We start from the raw sequence: 17,129 nt of genomic DNA on the forward strand, positions 1-17,129 counted from the left end.
ACTAAAGTCTTACTGCCAGTAGAACTTTTGGAAAACTCCCCTAACAGTGGCTGTGCCTTCTCTGTGCCACTCCCTGTGCTGCTGGTGGACAGGGTTGAAATCGGGTGGTGCATTGATGTAGTGCTTCAGCCATGGCTCAGGATGGTATGCAGAATCCTCTTTGAGCCCATATGTGCAGAACATCTATTTTAGGCTTACCTCATAGTTTCCCTGAAAAATGAAGCCCATAAAACAAAATGGCCTAGAGTAGGACTGACCAATAAAATACATGGCTACCCAAAAGGTACATTGGGCTTCCAATGCAGTCAAATGGCATGTGCACCAGGTGAGCAGCCAAAAACATCTGAGAGGGTGTTGCTTCGGTCAATTTGCAAGATTACGACCAGCACCACTGCTCGTAACTTCTGGGTGGGAGGCAGGGCTTCATCTTTTGAAGTAAGGCAAGATCTGATACCAAGCAGTTTGAGCTGCTATCCATAATGCCTGCAGAGTTTACTGAAGTGAGGGTTTAACTTGTCCAAATGCATTTCATCCAGTTACCTTTGAGCAGTTTCCTGCTTCGCGGGGTGGGTTGTCCCAGGCGTATGTGTTTGGACTTTGTGGGGCCAAACTTTCCACAAACAGTTGTAATTCATGCTTGAATCATGAGCCTAGGCGAGAAATCTCTTGTGGGCTCTGAGGGTTCAGAAATGTTAGGTGGACAACTTGGTGGAGCTTTTTTATAAGATGCCATTTTGTTCACTCCAAAGGGTTTGACAAATGCCTCATGATCGCTACCCTAATGAGGATTCCCTGCCTGTCCAAAAAACAAAGGGAAACACTAACTAAAGGAATCTGTTCCTCACACCTACACATACAACAAACATAAGGTAATGTAAGGCAATTCAAATATAACAAATACAAATTATTTTCAATATAATCACCTTGCCCAGATTCAAACAGGATTTTCAAATCAAAGTTCAAAATAGGAAAGCATGTCTTGCAACAAAGTTCGAATAATAAATTTCTTCTTGCTCTCTCTTGAATCTCTGACTTGGACTTGACCAACAGTTCAAAATATTATATAAGTCTTTAACTCTCCACTTGTTGCAGAGAGTTCAACACTTCTTATACAACAAGAATACTTCTACAGTTCGTCTGTATCAACAAAAATGTTTTTGTCGTCAGGATGGTTCCACAACAGTTCACAATATACTTTAGTACTCTGGACACTTCTTCTACTTTACAGTCTTTAACCACAACACAGTACTTCAATTACTCCTTCCTGGTCCACTCACCTGCCAGGACTATTACTACAAAGTACCTTGCCCTGGTATACTCGCCTGCCAGGACTCATTTAAAAACCCATAACACTACAACAAGTACTCCTGTGGTACAGTTACTTCAAACAACTCAGCAAAGTCTTGACTTTCCACATCAGTTTTGACTACTTCTGGGAAGTCATGAAACACATTGGTGCTGTTTGTTGCAGCTCTCTTGCCACTCTTGTTTACCCACTCTTATATTAACCAACTGCTGATAATGGTGTTTGCTCACACTTGCTCCTCTTGGGCTTAGACAATGCTTTTTTAGGTCAGTTCCCAACTATTGCTTCTTTCTCACTCTGGCAGTAGGGTTTACAATCAACTTGCTTCTTAGTTGCCCTCTCTTGGCTTTGGCAAATGTTGGTTCTTATTAATTTGCTTTGATATTGACATCTCTTGGCTTTGACAATAAAAGGCCTTATTAGTTTCTTGCAATATTGCCCTCTCTTGGAATTGGCAATTACTCTGACCTTTACAAGTATAATGACACCTTTCTTGTCTGTTCCCAAAGTTCTTATTCTGTCAGTTGAGCTTCTTTGTAGAAGTTCGGTATTCAAAGTGATTATTATTCTGCCACTTCAATTTCTTTACATCAGTTCCATATTCAAAACAATTTGATATGGCCATGGTACGATCACAGAGCGTTCCGCGGTCACACAATGGTGAACTCACCGGGTATCGCATTATGTGTCCATTCGCTCCACTGTCACTGGGTCTCCTGCTTCCTCTGCATGGCAAACCGCTTCTCTACGCTTTCCGCGGCCCACATCGGTTGGGAGAAGAGCATTCCTCACTCCGGTGCTCGCCTGCCACCGGAGCCCAACTCAGAACGCGGGAGGTTTTTTAAAATTAATACTTCCTTACTCACAACCTCTGCATTCAGGGGGAAACCTTTCCAATACAACGCTTCCTGCAGAGCAACATCTGCATACATGGTCTTTGAAGTTAGAGACCCTCTCACAGACAGCCTCCAATGTGGAATAGCGGCAGCTACAACATTTGTCTGCTTTCCTTCAACTACTGCTGCAACTGCAATGTGGAGTTACTGCAATCACTCTACCTCCCACTACTTCTCCTTTTGGCCTGCACCTGAGGGTCCTTTAATACTTCCCAGTCCCACTCAGGTGCAGGCCATTAGCACTATTAGATTGCAACTTGCAGTCCAGTGCCTCTGTATCACTCTTCTTTGTCCCAGTATTTTGGGCATTGTGGGACTTGAAGTCCCCAAAGTTCAAATTACCTCTTATGTTGTTTCCAAATTTACCAACTTCATTTCTGATCTTAATTACATCTTCTAAAGGAGTATAATAAGGACTTAATGAGTGGTTCTGCTTTACAGGAAAGTTCGAGTTTCCAGATTCTGAGATGTTAATGTTTTGAGATTTGCATTTAACATTTCCCTGTTCATCACAGGAACTTTTACCCCCATAAATGTGGGTGACTTTTTAAGAGGGGGGTCTTACTACCAATAAATGATAGTGTATGACAGTTTTCACAACCATCAAAACAATTGGCTTTGGGAAAGAAAACCTCCCTCCAACAGCAAGCCATTACATATTCTGATGTTTCTTCCTTTGAGGAAGACAAATACTGAGTGTCTCCCAACAGAGTCCTCCTGTTCTCCTGGGGCCCTTCCCCTCCCTGGTGATCCTCCTAGCTAATGCCAGCCCCAGGGTCAGGATCAGGTAGCAGCTTCCCTCCCATGGCCACCTGGGAGGAGACTTTAGGTAGGGTCTTAGAGAGGACGCTGAAGGATTCATCACAGCTCTTGACCTTTAGGTACAACTGTGCATCATGTGTAGGGGATTATTGCAATGTTGAGGTTTTCTAGGAGGGAGCACAGCATTCCATGTACAAGTTAAAGATTCTGGAGAGAATGGAACTTGCGGGACTCCACAGGTGACAGGATGGTGTTCACACCTGGGGGAGCCCATCTGGACCCTCTGGTGCCTGCCAGATAGGCAGGATGTAAACCAGTTCACAAGCAAGCCAGAGAAGCACATCCTGTGTGTGCAAGGAAGGCAAGTATTGTGTGATAATTGACTGTTGAACATTGTTGAGAGGTCCAGGAGGACTAGCCATCATGAGTCCCCTTTGTTGCTAATCTAAAGGATGTTGTCAACCAACTCAATGGTGGCTGTGTCAGTACTGTATTCGGGGCTGAACCCAGATTGGTTATCCCACGGAAAACAGTTACTCAAACTCAGGAGTTCACATTTAAGCCCTAGGTTTAGGACACCTGGGAACATACCCCCGCTGAGGGAGGCATTGACTATCCTTAGAAGATTAGTAAGGGCAGGACCAGTATGTTTACTGAGGGTGGTGGCCGGGAGGTTGTAGGGATTAGGTTGGTTTTAAGGATGCAAGTGTGTACCTGAGGTCCTCAGACGAGAGAAGTCATCTAGGTTTGAAAAGCCAATAGGTGGGTATATAGAGAGGGGTCAGAGAATTTGAACCCATTGATGTGGCACGTGATGCAATCAATCTGGTTATGAAGAATGTATTGATAGTCTCACAGTTCTCTGGGGGATTAAGGTTCCTCTGGGCCTGGTATGGTGTTCAAGCAGTGCAACTGTTTTGCTAAAGGCTTTCCTCCTGTTGGAGGCTGTCGTAATGGTTGTGGTGTAATGATCAGCCTTGCCTTCGGATAACAGAGTCCACCAGTTGGAACATAAGGCTTTGAGGGATAGAAGTCTTCTGGTTTAAGGACCTTGAACCAGCATTTATCAAGGTCTCTAATTTACCTTTTGTTAAGAGAGCTCTTGAGAATACCAGGGGGCTGACGGTTTTGTTCCGGTGCAGCCCCATTTTGACACAAAGAAATGATCTGCCAACTACTTTGAGGTTTGGCTTAAAGTTTAGAGACCCTAATAGGCTGTCGGGAGAGAATGGGATTAATGCTTGGTCTGTCCGGTCTAGTGTGATTGGGTCTGCTCCGCTTAGGAGTGGTAAAAGGATAAGATGAGCTAGGGTATTATGCTCATGTGTGTGTGTGGGGGTGGGGAGGGCTAGTACATGTTAGGTTACGGCCATGGATTCTACCAGGAACAGAAAGATGCTGCCGGTGGTTTTAGTTACTTGGATCCTTGGGAGGTTAAAATCACAAAGGAAGATCGTGGCTGTGCCTAATCTCATGTGGGAAGGTACCACATTTGAGGTGGTCTGTAAAAGAGGGGTAAAGTGGCAAAGTGCTTGTGTGATAGAGGGATTTGGCAAATTAATTTTCCTTGAATCTAATGGTGATTGATTGAGTACCATACAAAGGCAGTCTATTTGTGTTAATGACTGCAACATCTCCCAGTTTTACCCGATTATGTTGGATACTGTATCCGGGTGGAACAAGGATAAAGACATGGGAGGAGGTTGGTGTGATCCATGTTTTGGTATTGAAGATAGGAGAGTGTATTGGCAGTGATCAAGCAAATGTCTGCTGCGTTTAGGAAGGAGAGTGGGCATTAATCAGCATTAAAGAGCACTTGCAGTGTGAGGAGGAAGGGTGAGCAATGACTAAGTGGATTCGGAGAAGGTTGCCTGGGTTAGGTGTGCAGTGTGAATGAGTGTTAGCATGGGTAGTCCATGGAGAGTTTGGGTGTGAACTTGGCTTTTAAGTGACACATGTTTATGTCTTACCACTAGGGAGGTCCAGAGAGTCCGGCCCTTGGCCCTGCCTGGCCCCAAACAGTGGTGGTGACATAGGGGACTGTTTACTTGCAGTATAGAGTCCCCTTAGGACACTGTGCCAGAGCATGATCCAAAACCGATATTCTATTTTTTTTTAACTGACATATGCGGTTGTGCAGCCTTGCTCAGCATGGATCCACCATCACGTAGGCTCCCAGTCGCAGCCACCATTTCTCTTCTGCATACAGAATGGGCAATTTCTATTCTACATACAGAATGGGCAGGAGCATTGGCTATTCTTTTCTTCTTGTGCACATTCTTTTCCTCTCTTCAGTCTGTGCTCCAATTGTCAGGGTTTCAATGCTTTTCTTTCCAAAAGGCATACCCAGAATCTCAACCACTTGCGCTTGCAATATTTAGGGATCCCCTCTTGCATCAGAAGTGCTGGGAATAGCTTTTATGATCAACGGCCACTGAAAGGAATACGTTTTATTGAATCGATAGGTCAATTAAGTTTAATTTTCATTGGCACCCCGGCATGTTGACTAAATTCCATTAACTTAACTGATGGGAGAGCAATTCTCCAAACCATCTTACCATGCAGTGTGGAACGGGCTACCCTGTTTGGGGTCCTGTCATAGTGAGCACTAGGAGCAACTGTAACGTTTACCTTGTGTCTCGCAGGGACAGATGCAAACCTACCTGATCAGTGTGCGCGTGCCCCTTCAGGATTCTGGATTAATATATCCAGACCTCCTGAGAAACCAAATGTGTGTGACAATGACCTGCTGATACCCACACGTGCCTCCAAAAGAGATAGGATTCTTGTTGTATGTTTCTGACAGAGAATAACTGCGGTAGTGATTCCTGTCTGCAGTGCTCTTGTGGCAGAGGCTGCACTTAAGCAAAAAAGAACAAGTTGCTCTCTTACCTGGTAACGTTCTTTCGATGGGATGATCCGACGACGTATTCCATATCTATGACAGTAATCACCACAGCTGTGCTGCTTCGGAATTTCTTTCGGCGTCTGCGTCCTGCGTCGATCACGTCGATACGCCACCCTCGAGGACCTCCTCCAACGGCCGACGTCACTGGATGTTATAAGTAGGACGCGCGACGCCCGTAGCATCAGTTGTAATGTTTTCCCAGAACGTGTGGCACCAGTCTTCTGCCAGTCTGACCACACAAAGCCTTGCGGAAACTTGAGCTGCAATCGCATAAGAAATTCTGTAGCGGGGAAGGCAGGGAGGGAGCGATATGGAATACGTCGTCGGACCATCCCATGGAAAGAACGTTACCAGGTAAGAGAGTAACTTGTTCTTCGAGGGGATTGGGTCCTCCGACGTATTCCATATCCATGACAGACTCCCAAAGCAGTACCATTGCAAGGAGGTGGGAAAATAATTTAGAATACAGGAAATGTATAATGCCCAATCAAATTGCGGAGCAAAGGACCGCCTTGCCAAAGGCCAGATCCTGCCCACGGATGGAACCGAGGGAGTAGTGACGTATAAAAGTATGGACAGAAGCCCAGGTGGCTGCATCACAGATGTTACGAATAGGAACACTGCTCTGTAGGGCAGTAGAGGCAGCCATACCCCTGCTAGAATGGGCTTGCAAGCCGACCGGTGGGTCCCTAGCCGCCAAGCGGTAACATTCAGAAATTGCCAAAATAATCCAGCGAGACAAAGTCTGCTTAGTCACAGCTTGTCCCAAACACTTTCCAGCGTAACCAATAAGAGTTGATCGTCCACTCTGACCCGGGACATGCGTGAATATAAAAGCTTAAAGCTCTCCTAGGATCGAGCCTATGGAGCCTCTCCTCTTCCTTAACAGGATGCGGAGGAGGATAAAATGCCGGAAGAATAACCTTCTGGCCTAAATGAAATTCCAACACCACCTTCGGAAGAAAGGAAGGAAGGAAGGATGAACTCTAAGAACAACCCTGTCCTTATGAAATACAGTGATGGGTGGCTTAACTGAAAGTGCCTGTAACTCACTCACTCTACGAGCGGAAGTGACCGCAACCAAAAATACAGTTTTAAGAGTTAACATTCTCAAAGGGCACGAATGCAAAGGCTCAAACGGAGCACCCATCAGAAACTTGAGGACAAGGTTCAAATCCCAACCGGGCACCTGGAAAGGCGACGGAGGGAACACATTAGTGAGCCCTTTTAGAAACTGAGAAATTAAAGGGATTTTAAAATAAGAACACTCTTCAGACGAGCGCTTAAATATGGACAGCGCCGACAGGTAACCTTTAACGGTACCCACTTGCAAGCCCCTGTGGGCTAACGAAAGCAAAAAAGACAGAACCACAGGAATGTCACATGAAAACGGATCCACATTCTTAACCCTGCACCAGTCGCAGAACTTTCTCCAACGGCAACGGTACAGGGACTTTGTTGCGGGCTTTCTGGCCGAAAGCAACACCTCCATCACGTCTTCAGGGAGTTCCCAATCCTTATACCTCAACCTTTCAGAAACCAAGCATGAAGGTTGAGGGATCTGACCTCTGGATGGAGAACCTGACCCCCCTCCCTTGAGAGCAGATCGTCTCGGTAGGGAAGACAAAGTGGAGGGCAGATGGACAAGTCGAGAAGGTCCAGGTACCAAGTCCTATGGGCCCATGCCGGAGCAATGAGGATCATCCGGGAACCGAACCTCTGTAACCTTCGCAGTACTTGCGGAATGACTGAGACTGGAGGAAACGCGTGTAGCAGTGGGAAGGACCACTCCACCACGAACGCATCTCCTAAGGCTCCTCTTGGAGGAAATTCCCGCGAGCAAAACCTTTCGCACTTCCGGTTGACACTGGAGGTGAAGAGATCCACTTGAGGGGTCCCCCAAAGGTGAATCTCCTGAGCCAATTCCCACTCGTGAGAGATCGCGATCTGCCTGCTCAGAGAGTCCGCCGTCTCGTTTTCGTCTCCCGCCAGATGAACTGCCAAGATCGAAACTTCCTGCTGGATGGCCCAGAACCAAAGCTGCATCGCCTCCCTGCACAGAGAAAGTGACCATGCCCCCCCCTTTTTGTTGAAGTAGTGCATGGCCACTGTGTTCTCTGTCAGGAACAGGACATTCTTTCCTCGCACAGTCGGCAGAAAAGCCTTCAGGGCAAGCCTGACGGCCCTCAGATCCAACAGATTGATATGGAGTCTGGACTCCAACGACCGCTGACTGTCAACTCGTTGGCATGAGCGCCCCATCCCGTGAGGGATGCGTCCGTCACGATCGTCACCTCCGGCCAGGGTAGCCAAAATGGAGCCCCCTTCATCAGATTGCCTTTGACGGCCCACCACAGAAGGTCCTGGGCGACCGAGGACGGCACCTGAACAGGGTCCGACGTCCTGCCGGAGGACTGAGACCACTGGAGCTTGAGTGCCCATTGCAAAGATCTCATCCGCAACCTGGCCTCTGGCACCAGAAGAATGCAGGATGCCATGAGGCAGAGGATTCTCAAGAATTTGAACGCTGGGAGACTCTGTGCATGCTGGAACTTGTGCACCATCTGCTGAATGTGATGAGCCCTCACCTGGGGAGGAAAACACTGCCTAAGGGACGTGTAGAGCACTGCTCTGATGTACTGGAGCCTCTGAGTTGGCGTAAAGTGGGACTTCTTGAAGTTGAGGGAGAAGCCCAGTTTGTGGAGGGAGTGGCAGGTGACGGACAGATGATCCAGGACTTGCTCTGGAGAGCGCGCCCTGATCAACCAATCCTCCAGGTAGGGGTAGACGTGAATCCCCCCTTTCCTGAGATGCGCTGCCACCACTACCATGAGCTTGGTGAAGACCCTCGGGGTGGAGGTCAATCCGAAAGGCAGGACCCGAAACTGAAAGTGTGAGTCGCCAACCGCGAACCTCAGGTACTTCTTGTGCTTTGGATGGATCGGCACATGAAAATAAGCGTCCTTGAGGTCGAGAGACACCAACCAATCCTGAAGTTGAAGGGCCTGGAGGACTTGAGAAAGAGTAACCAGCTTGAACTTGTCCACCCTGAGGAGTTTGTTCAAACCGCGCAAGTCTAAAATGGGTCTCAATCCCCCGTCTTTCTTGGAAATAAAAAAAAGGGGGAATACCACCCCTTGTTCCTCTCCGCTACAGGCAGCAGTTCTATGGCGCCTTTCTCCAGCAGGGCTTGAACCTCCTGCACAAGGAGCGGATCCGGACTCTGCAACGAGAGATTCCCCGGTGGATTGTCGTGAGGCCTCTGCCGAAAGGGAAGACAGTAGCCGTGGGCTATGATCTCCAGAACCCACACATCTGAAGTAATGGCACGCCATTCGACAAGCTGCTGCGCCAGCCTTCCCCCAACCGGCGAACCATGGGACATGGCCTCATGACTGAGCTGAAGCGGCTGCAGTGTTGCCTGAGGGCAAAGAGGCAACTGCCCGAGCGGCCTTCTCACCTCGAGTACCCTGCTTTCCACCTCTGGCACTCCTACGGCGGTCCCTTTGACTGGCAGCTCCTCTCGCTTTACCAAAGGATGAGTAATAACGAAAGGAACCTCCCCTCCATTGCTGTCCTAGGACGAAAAGGCAGAGGTTGGCGAACTGCAGCGCTCAACGACTTCGCTGCAGCTTTGGAGGTCTGCAACCTCTCAAGGCTCTCGTCAGCCTTGCTGCCAAAAAGATGTTCACCGTCAAAGGGCATGTTGAGGAGCCGGGCCTGCACATCAGGAGCAGCCTGCACCTGACTTCCGCAACCACGCAAACCTGCGTATTACGGTGCTCACTGCCATGGACCGGCTGACGCAATCTGCCATGTCCAAACCCGACTGAACGGCCTTGCACATGGCGTCCTTGCCATCCTGGATCATAGCAAGAAAACCATCCTGTTCGTCCCCTTCGGGAATATGTTCAGCCACTAAGGAAACAGTTCCACAGAGTGTGCGTGAAACATGACAAGGCACATACAGAGTTGGCCGCCTGAAGAGCCATACCCCCTGAAGAAAACACTTTCTTCTCCCAACCATCAAAACACTTGTCGTCCCTATCAGGAGGGATGGCAGGATACGATGCCTGCTTTGCTGGGGCCGTAGCCGCCTGCACCACCAAACTCTCCAGAGTGGGGTGCTTGGTCAAGTAGCAGGGGTCACTACTGGCTGGGCGGTATTTTCGCGGCAAAGTCTTGCCCACTGCCGGGAGACTCTCCGGAGCAGTCCAAGCCGCCGCCACCCTCCTCTGCAGAGCCATATGGAACGGCAGTACCGGGTCAGCTGGTGGACCTTGGTCGAGGATATCCGTGAGGTCATCCTGAAGAAAATCCCCTGGGGGAGCAGGCCACCCCAAGTACTCGGTGACCCTAGACATAAGGCGCTGGTATGAGGAGTCGGCATGGGTGCCAGGCTCAGGCCTACAAAACTCCACCTCCGGAGTGGTGTCCAGACCACTGGCGTCATACAGGGACTGACGCAGGTCCTCAATCTGGCTATGGCCCGAGAGAATCTCATCTGGCACCGTATCAGGAACCATGCCATCATCAGAGCCCTCATCCACCTCCGAAATGTACTCAAGATGCCGGAAAGTGGGCACAGAATGGGGAACAAAGCCATGCTTGACCTTGGCCAGAGCCTTTCTAGAGGGTTCCACTGTGCCCCGGGATACCCCCGTCGAGGCGTCCAGTGAATCGGCATCGATGCCTAATGTGGCGCCGACAGTATCGACGGCGTTGACACAGGCCTCGAGGGCGGAGCCCCGAGTGTGTCCCTCGACATCCTGGGCGCCACAGGCGTCGACGTCTTCCTCGAAGACATCACAGGCTCACACGGTCTCGAGCGTGTCGAGGACCGGGACCTGGAACGGGCATGACTAGAACGATTCCCCTTGTCCGAGCGGGACCGCTCCCGCAAGTCGTGCCGACCACCCGAGCCTGAAGGCGTACGAGCGGTGTCTAGTCCGATCACGACCGACCCCACTCGGAGGCACGGACGGACAAGTGCTCTGCGATTCGAGAATCACTAGCATTTTCTTACCGAAGGAAACCCACGAAGGAAGCCCATTCCTCTGGCGTCGCATGCTTGGTGGGATAAGCGACCCGCCGACGGGCGGAGTCCTCGGATCAGGATGGGGGAAGGCGACCGATGACGGCGCTTCCGGGAGTGCCCCGAAGAGGCAGAGGAGTGGCTGGACCTTCTCCGGGACCGAGACCCACTGGACTTCCGACGACGATGCGGATAGTCGCCCCTTGAATCGTCCGTCAAAAGCCCCATGGACCTTGACTTCCGTGGCTTGGACACCTTACTGACCAACAGTTTCTTCTTGCGCTCCCACAAGGCTTTGGACGTAAGCGACTGGCAGTCGACACAATCATCCGTGTCATGGGCCTCCCCGAGGCACCAGGGGCAGGAGTAGTGCGAGTCAGTCACCGACATCTTGGACCCGCAGTCCCCGCACTTCATGAAGCCCGGACGCGGGGTAGAAGAAGATGTAGACATCTCGAAGGACTTATACTACACAAACGAACAGGTTCGAAGAACCGAAAGAACAGAAACTCCAAAGAGTCAAGGCGCGCCGAGATCTCCGAAGCGAACACGTTCGCGGAAAAAATGGAACTGAGGCTACGGGCGTCGTGCGTCCTACTTATAACATCCAGTGACGTTGGCCGTCGGAGGAGGTCCTCGAGGGCGGCGTATCGACGTCATCGACGCAGGACACAAAGATTTTCTGAAGCAGCACAGCTGTAGTGATTACTGTCATAGATATGGAATACGTCGGAGGACCCAATACCCTCAAAATGCTATTTAGACGTTATGCAAGGTCTTGAATAGTGGGCTATGAATTAGCAAAAGTGTACTTCAGCTTAACAGCCAAATATCTGTATTCGTGAGCAGACTATCTTGGGTGTCCGTTTGTGCTGCAGTAACCTCGAGTTTCATGTATTGTGAAAAACAGTTGTTTGTATTTCAAGCCATGTCTCCAGGGAACAGGAAAAAACAATGTTCTTGTATAACCATGGTAAACTGTTCTGCAAACGAGTGTCAGCAAAGAATAAATCTATTTTCTTTCCTTTCTTCTTCCTCGGGTGAGAACACTGCGGGATAACGTGCAGCAGAAAGAGTTTTACGCAGTAGGTGTGAATGGCAGGCAGTAAAAATGTAGACAAATGAAAGTTCAAACAAAAATTCCACTGTAGTGTGTTCGGGGCTAATGTATCAGTGGGAGAGGAAAAGCACGCTGCAGCAGAACATTTTCCCCTGGAAAGTGTCCAAGGCAAACGCTGTGTCCGTTCCTTCACGAACCAGTGCAACAAAGTAATTGCTAATTCGGCCTGCTCCATGAGGCTCTCAGTTCAAAGAGAAAGGACATCCAAGACATGCTCACGTTAGCACAGCTCTGTTTAGTTATACCCATGTTCGTCCGAACCACAAAGCGGCTGGGTTTCAACTTCAAAAGGCAAAAACCTGCTGCGTTGAAGCAACCATAATGAATGCAGCGTCAATGAAATCCAATAATCTTATGTGGATAACAAACTGATGGGAACGTTTCTCCATGGTACTGCTAATTCAATTTTATAAAGCAAAGGTCGTTCCTTCCTTGACGTTTGGGTCAGATGCAATGGCTAAGATCCCTGATGAAACTTCGTCAAACCTGGAAGGTTATTTTTGGCGTCAAGTCTTGAACCTTCCGAAATTGACTCCATTGGCACCAATACATTGAGAACTGTGTATATTATCACTTCAGGCTATGGTGGATAAAAGTAGTGCGATGCTATGCAGGAAATTAATTTTATCAGATCGCAAAAAAAATCTTCAACATAATCAATATCGAAATACAAGGAGGAAAGAACAAATAACTTACAGAGTGGCCACAGAGAAATCAGGCAAAATTGGAAGGGAGAAACTCAACGGAAGAATTAAACTGCAATCCAACTAAGGTGAAAACATTTTTGAAAGAGTGGATTGTGTACAAACATTAGATAAGGCTTTTAAATATAAATTGACAGCCCACCTCCCAGTATCAACGAAGCGACTTCATGACACCTGGGCATATTGGGGAAAATTCCCCTACAAAATCTTAAGAGGTACCTTTATGAGGGCGCATTAAACCTTTTTCGGAGTAACAAAATCAGGGCTGTAAGAGGAATCTCACCCAACAATGCCAGTCGCTTCTGTACAAATCCAAACTAGGTAGAAACACTTAGACATTTGCTCTTATCGTGCAAGGGACTGTCGAAAGAAAGAAATGTTCACATAGGTCATTTGTTTCAAGATTTGGTAATACACGAAGGGAAAGTTTGGTGGAAAGCCCCGATAGGAGAAAAAACCAGCAATGAGATAGCAGTGGCGCAGTTTCTGCAAAAAATCGACTTTCAGAAATAAGAGATAAACGGAACGAGAAAACGTGCCTGATCACATGTATTGATGACAAAAAGTTTGAAATTTGAAATCGATTGGAGGATATGATCAATTAAATCAAGTAATGAAAAATAAAAAAAATAAACTCAAGACTTGTAAAAACGCCAACAAAGAAATGATGACTTGCCTTACTTCGCTGAAAGTCTGCTTTCTTCTCTACAGGTGCGTGGCAGAAAAACTCACAGCAGGCATGAAAAAGCCTGGGGACTCCACATTAAGTGCCGACAAGCTAGAACTTGCAAAAAAATGTTAAGCACCTATTCCCTATGGAGGAGGATTTTAAGGCTGGGATTGCGCAACACTACAAGGCTGCTAGTGCTAAACCAGACCTGGCCCCAACTGCAGCCATCTTGCAATTCCCTTCAAAGACAACCTGGTGGCCACCGTAAAATGTCTGGTCTGAACTATATCAGTCCATGTATTTGAGTGCCTGAGTGAGTGAAACCCTGGATTCCTGACAGCAATCATGAGGTGGCGTTTCAGCTGCCTTTCCATGGAAAAAGGGCCAAAGTGTCCAATAGGCACATTTTCCACAAACATCTGGAATCAGAGCTTGACAGGTGAGTCATGGTCCTCCCTCAGGCCTAGCACTGTACCTTCGCGAAACCTAACTGATGATGCTGGTGTACCATTCAACAAAAGCTTACCTCACTCAATTGATCCGGAAAGTCTCAAATGCTCCATGTGTGAATTGGAGATCCCAAGGAAGATCTTTCATACTCTCATGCGCTATTTATTCATTGTTTACTGTGCATTTGTAAGGTGCTCATACATCAAGTAAATTGTGTTTCAAAGCGCCAACAGGGCAACAGGGAGGCAAAATGGGAAAGAAAGCAAATATGACAATGAAAGATAGAGGGGGACCTACTAGGCTTTGTGAGCATTTAGAACGTGAAAGTGAAGCGAGAGGAAAGAGATGAGTGTGTGGGGGTGGGGGGTAAGTGCTAGGTATGACAAAGAGGGATGTGCTAGGGGGTAGACAGCTGTTAAGTGACTTGGTGGGAGTGGTCAGCTGCCAATAAATGAGTGCAGGCCTCTGGTGGCATAGGGCAGTGGGTGCCAGGGGAAGTGCTGGGTGCGGCCAGAGGCTGACATCGACTGGGTGTGGGAAGCCAGGACTGTCAGATACCGAGGCTTCCTCCCCCAACTCCTCACCTGTTTCTTCCAGAATGGGTTCTGTAAGAGTAGCCTCTGATCTCTTCTGATCCCTCTTCCTTGTGGGAGTCTTGTCCTTTGGTGCTCGGGCCTTTTTATCGTACAGATAGGGTCTGTCCCCTCTGGAGGCCACCTTGGCAGAGATAATCCCTGACCGCGGGGATCCCCAGGGGGCCAGTCCTAGATTCAGGGAAAAAGCACTAAGGCAGAAAAAACCCTGTTCCCAATTGGGTTCTGCTGGGCAGCAATTAGAACTCCTCTCTTCTCGTTATGAAAGTTCCATTTGCAGCAGGCAAGGAAGTCCGTTAGACTTGAGAACAAACTCCCCCGCTGATGAATGCTCAGTGTATCCAGGAGAAGTGGAATATTTCAACAGGAGATATAAGAAAGCTACTAGAGCCAGAGGTTTAGACTAAACAGAATAACAGAGAAAAGTACTAGAAAAGGTAAGTAGGTAAAGAATGAGAGAACCCATTCAGAGCAGACCGCGAAGACTAACAGTTAGGAGGAAGGGAAGAAGTACTGTGAAAGAAACCCACTCACCAGTTAAGAAATGCTCCTTAAGGTCTTAGTGAGCAAGGCTACGCTCGCTAAAACAGAGTGACGGCGCCGGTAGCAGTATACCCCCGGTACCTAAAAGAAATGAAAAGACCAATAGTGCTCAAAAGAATGAAGGCAAGAGTAAGTAAGCACGGCACAGCCCAGAGTAAGCCGATACCGCGTATAGTGCAGTAGAATTTGGGCTGAAGATTACAGAAAAGGGATCACACAGTAGGCGAAAGTAGGAAGCCGGAACGGATGAATTTCACGAGAGAATCTCCACACGAACCGAGTGCTGGTAAACAGATACAACGCGTCGGCTTGTGGGAGGAGCCAGCCTATAAAGGGTCGGCGGGCATCTTGGGTGAGGACTGGAGCGTGATCGATCGGCGGCCATCTTGGGTGAGGACTGGAGCGTGATTGATCGGCGGCCATCTTGGGTGAGGACTGGAGCGTGATCAAAGCTTCCAGCGCTTCCACAGCCTCCAATTCCTGACAAGGACCCAGGAGCACACATAAGGCCCTGGTCACCAATCTCAACAACTGTGGGATTTAGCAGAGGGAGGGAGGAAGGAAAGGAGGAAGAGAAAAGGAAGGTCTTGAGGAGCTTGCTGAATTTTAGGTGATCCGGCTCAAAACGAAGAGGAAGGGGGAGACTGTTCCATAGCAGGGAGCCTGCCGAAGAAAGTGATCAGCTACCAGCTTGCTGTTAACGAAGTGCTTGACCCACAGACCTGGTGGCGGAGGAACGTAAAGAACAGCAGGGAGTGCATTTAGTGAGAGCGAGTTGCAGATAGTGCGGTCCCTGGCCCCAGACAGCCTTCTGGATGATGCAGAGGGTTTTGAATTTGATCCTTGCAGCAACTGGGAGCCAGTAGAGAGATTATATGACTGGAGAGATGAAGTGCCTGGGCTTGAGGCCCAGGGTAAGCCTTGCAGCCATATTTTGGATTAGCTGGATGGGGTCGTAGAGAGGAAGAGGGTAGTTTAAGAAAACGGCTATTGCAGTAGTCTAGCCTAGAGAGGACCAGAAATCTAGAGACATTGAGCTCATTGTTGCGCTCTATTATGCTGTTTTAGAAGCATGTGCACCTTTGCTGGGTTTGCACCAGCAGTGGAGTGCACAGCCCAGTCCTCTTCCCGGAATGAAAGCATCAAGATTAGCTAATCGGACTTCACTGTAAAATATGCATTCTGCAAGCCGTACTGCTGAAGCAAAGTTCCATCCGGTTGTACAGAATAGCATTTGACACTCCCTCTGCAAACAGGGGTCTCAGAAGGCACGCCAGGAATTGCCTGGGGTAGCACCTGCGATCCCTGGCAACATTCAATGGACGTCCCGGATTGAGGGCATAATAATGCTGAACTGCCATGAAATGGATCTGGCTAGACTAACACACATTGGCTAGACTAACACACATTGGCACAATCCCCTAGCTAACATGCTCTTAATTAACTTCTATAGAAAAGTCAGATGCTTTGGGGTTCTTTGGAATAAAAAACCAAAAGGAGTCGTTTTCAGAGTGAGACTGATGCCTGCAATACAAGACACCTTCCACCAGCAGCATCTCCTATGGCGGGGGTAAGCAACTTTTGTCTCTCCAGATGTTCTGGACTACAACTCCCATTAGCCCTAGCCAATAACAGGAAATGGTGAGAATCCTAAGTCACATTTCCAAGAGAGCTGCAGGTTGCCGACCCCTTTGCCTAGGGGTGTCAATGCAGAAGGTTGTGTGGCTTCTGCCGCTAAACCTAACTTAATGTTGGTAATTGATGTAAGCAATATTGTAAAATCAGCTATTCAAATGATGTGAAGCCTAAATTATAAAAATGTCCAAATCAGGAACTGAACATTTGAAGTCGTTTTACCAGAAACCCTTTCACATTTGAAAACAAAACAACGTTCATTGAGACCTAGCTAATCACTTTATTTATGAGGGTCAGGAGACTCAGGTACGTAAAACTTTTAGCAATGGTGTTTCTTTAATTTTTAAAAGTAGGTGTTTACTTTATCACGAGTTCCATCTCTGATGTAGGGACTCCATAAAGAGAGAACTTTATTGGACATTTTGATTGTCTTCACTGCTGAAAATTAACTGGAGAAGCGTAATTAAGTGCTAGGGAAATCTTGTACAGTAGGTGACAAGAGTGCAC

General features: G+C 48.2%; 1 protein-coding gene across 7 annotated transcripts in view; it reads right to left on the reverse strand.

Moving 5' to 3' along the window:
• The window catches only part of PIK3CB (phosphatidylinositol-4,5-bisphosphate 3-kinase catalytic subunit beta), a 2,502,085-nt gene that overhangs the window by 1,379,654 nt on the left and 1,105,302 nt on the right, over positions 1-17,129 (reverse strand). The window lies entirely within an intron of this gene.

This window comes from Ambystoma mexicanum, chromosome 10 (assembly GCF_040938575.1).
Source record: "Ambystoma mexicanum isolate Mex_15411 chromosome 10, UKY_AmexF1_1, whole genome shotgun sequence".
NCBI classification, from domain to species: domain Eukaryota; kingdom Metazoa; phylum Chordata; class Amphibia; order Caudata; family Ambystomatidae; genus Ambystoma; species Ambystoma mexicanum.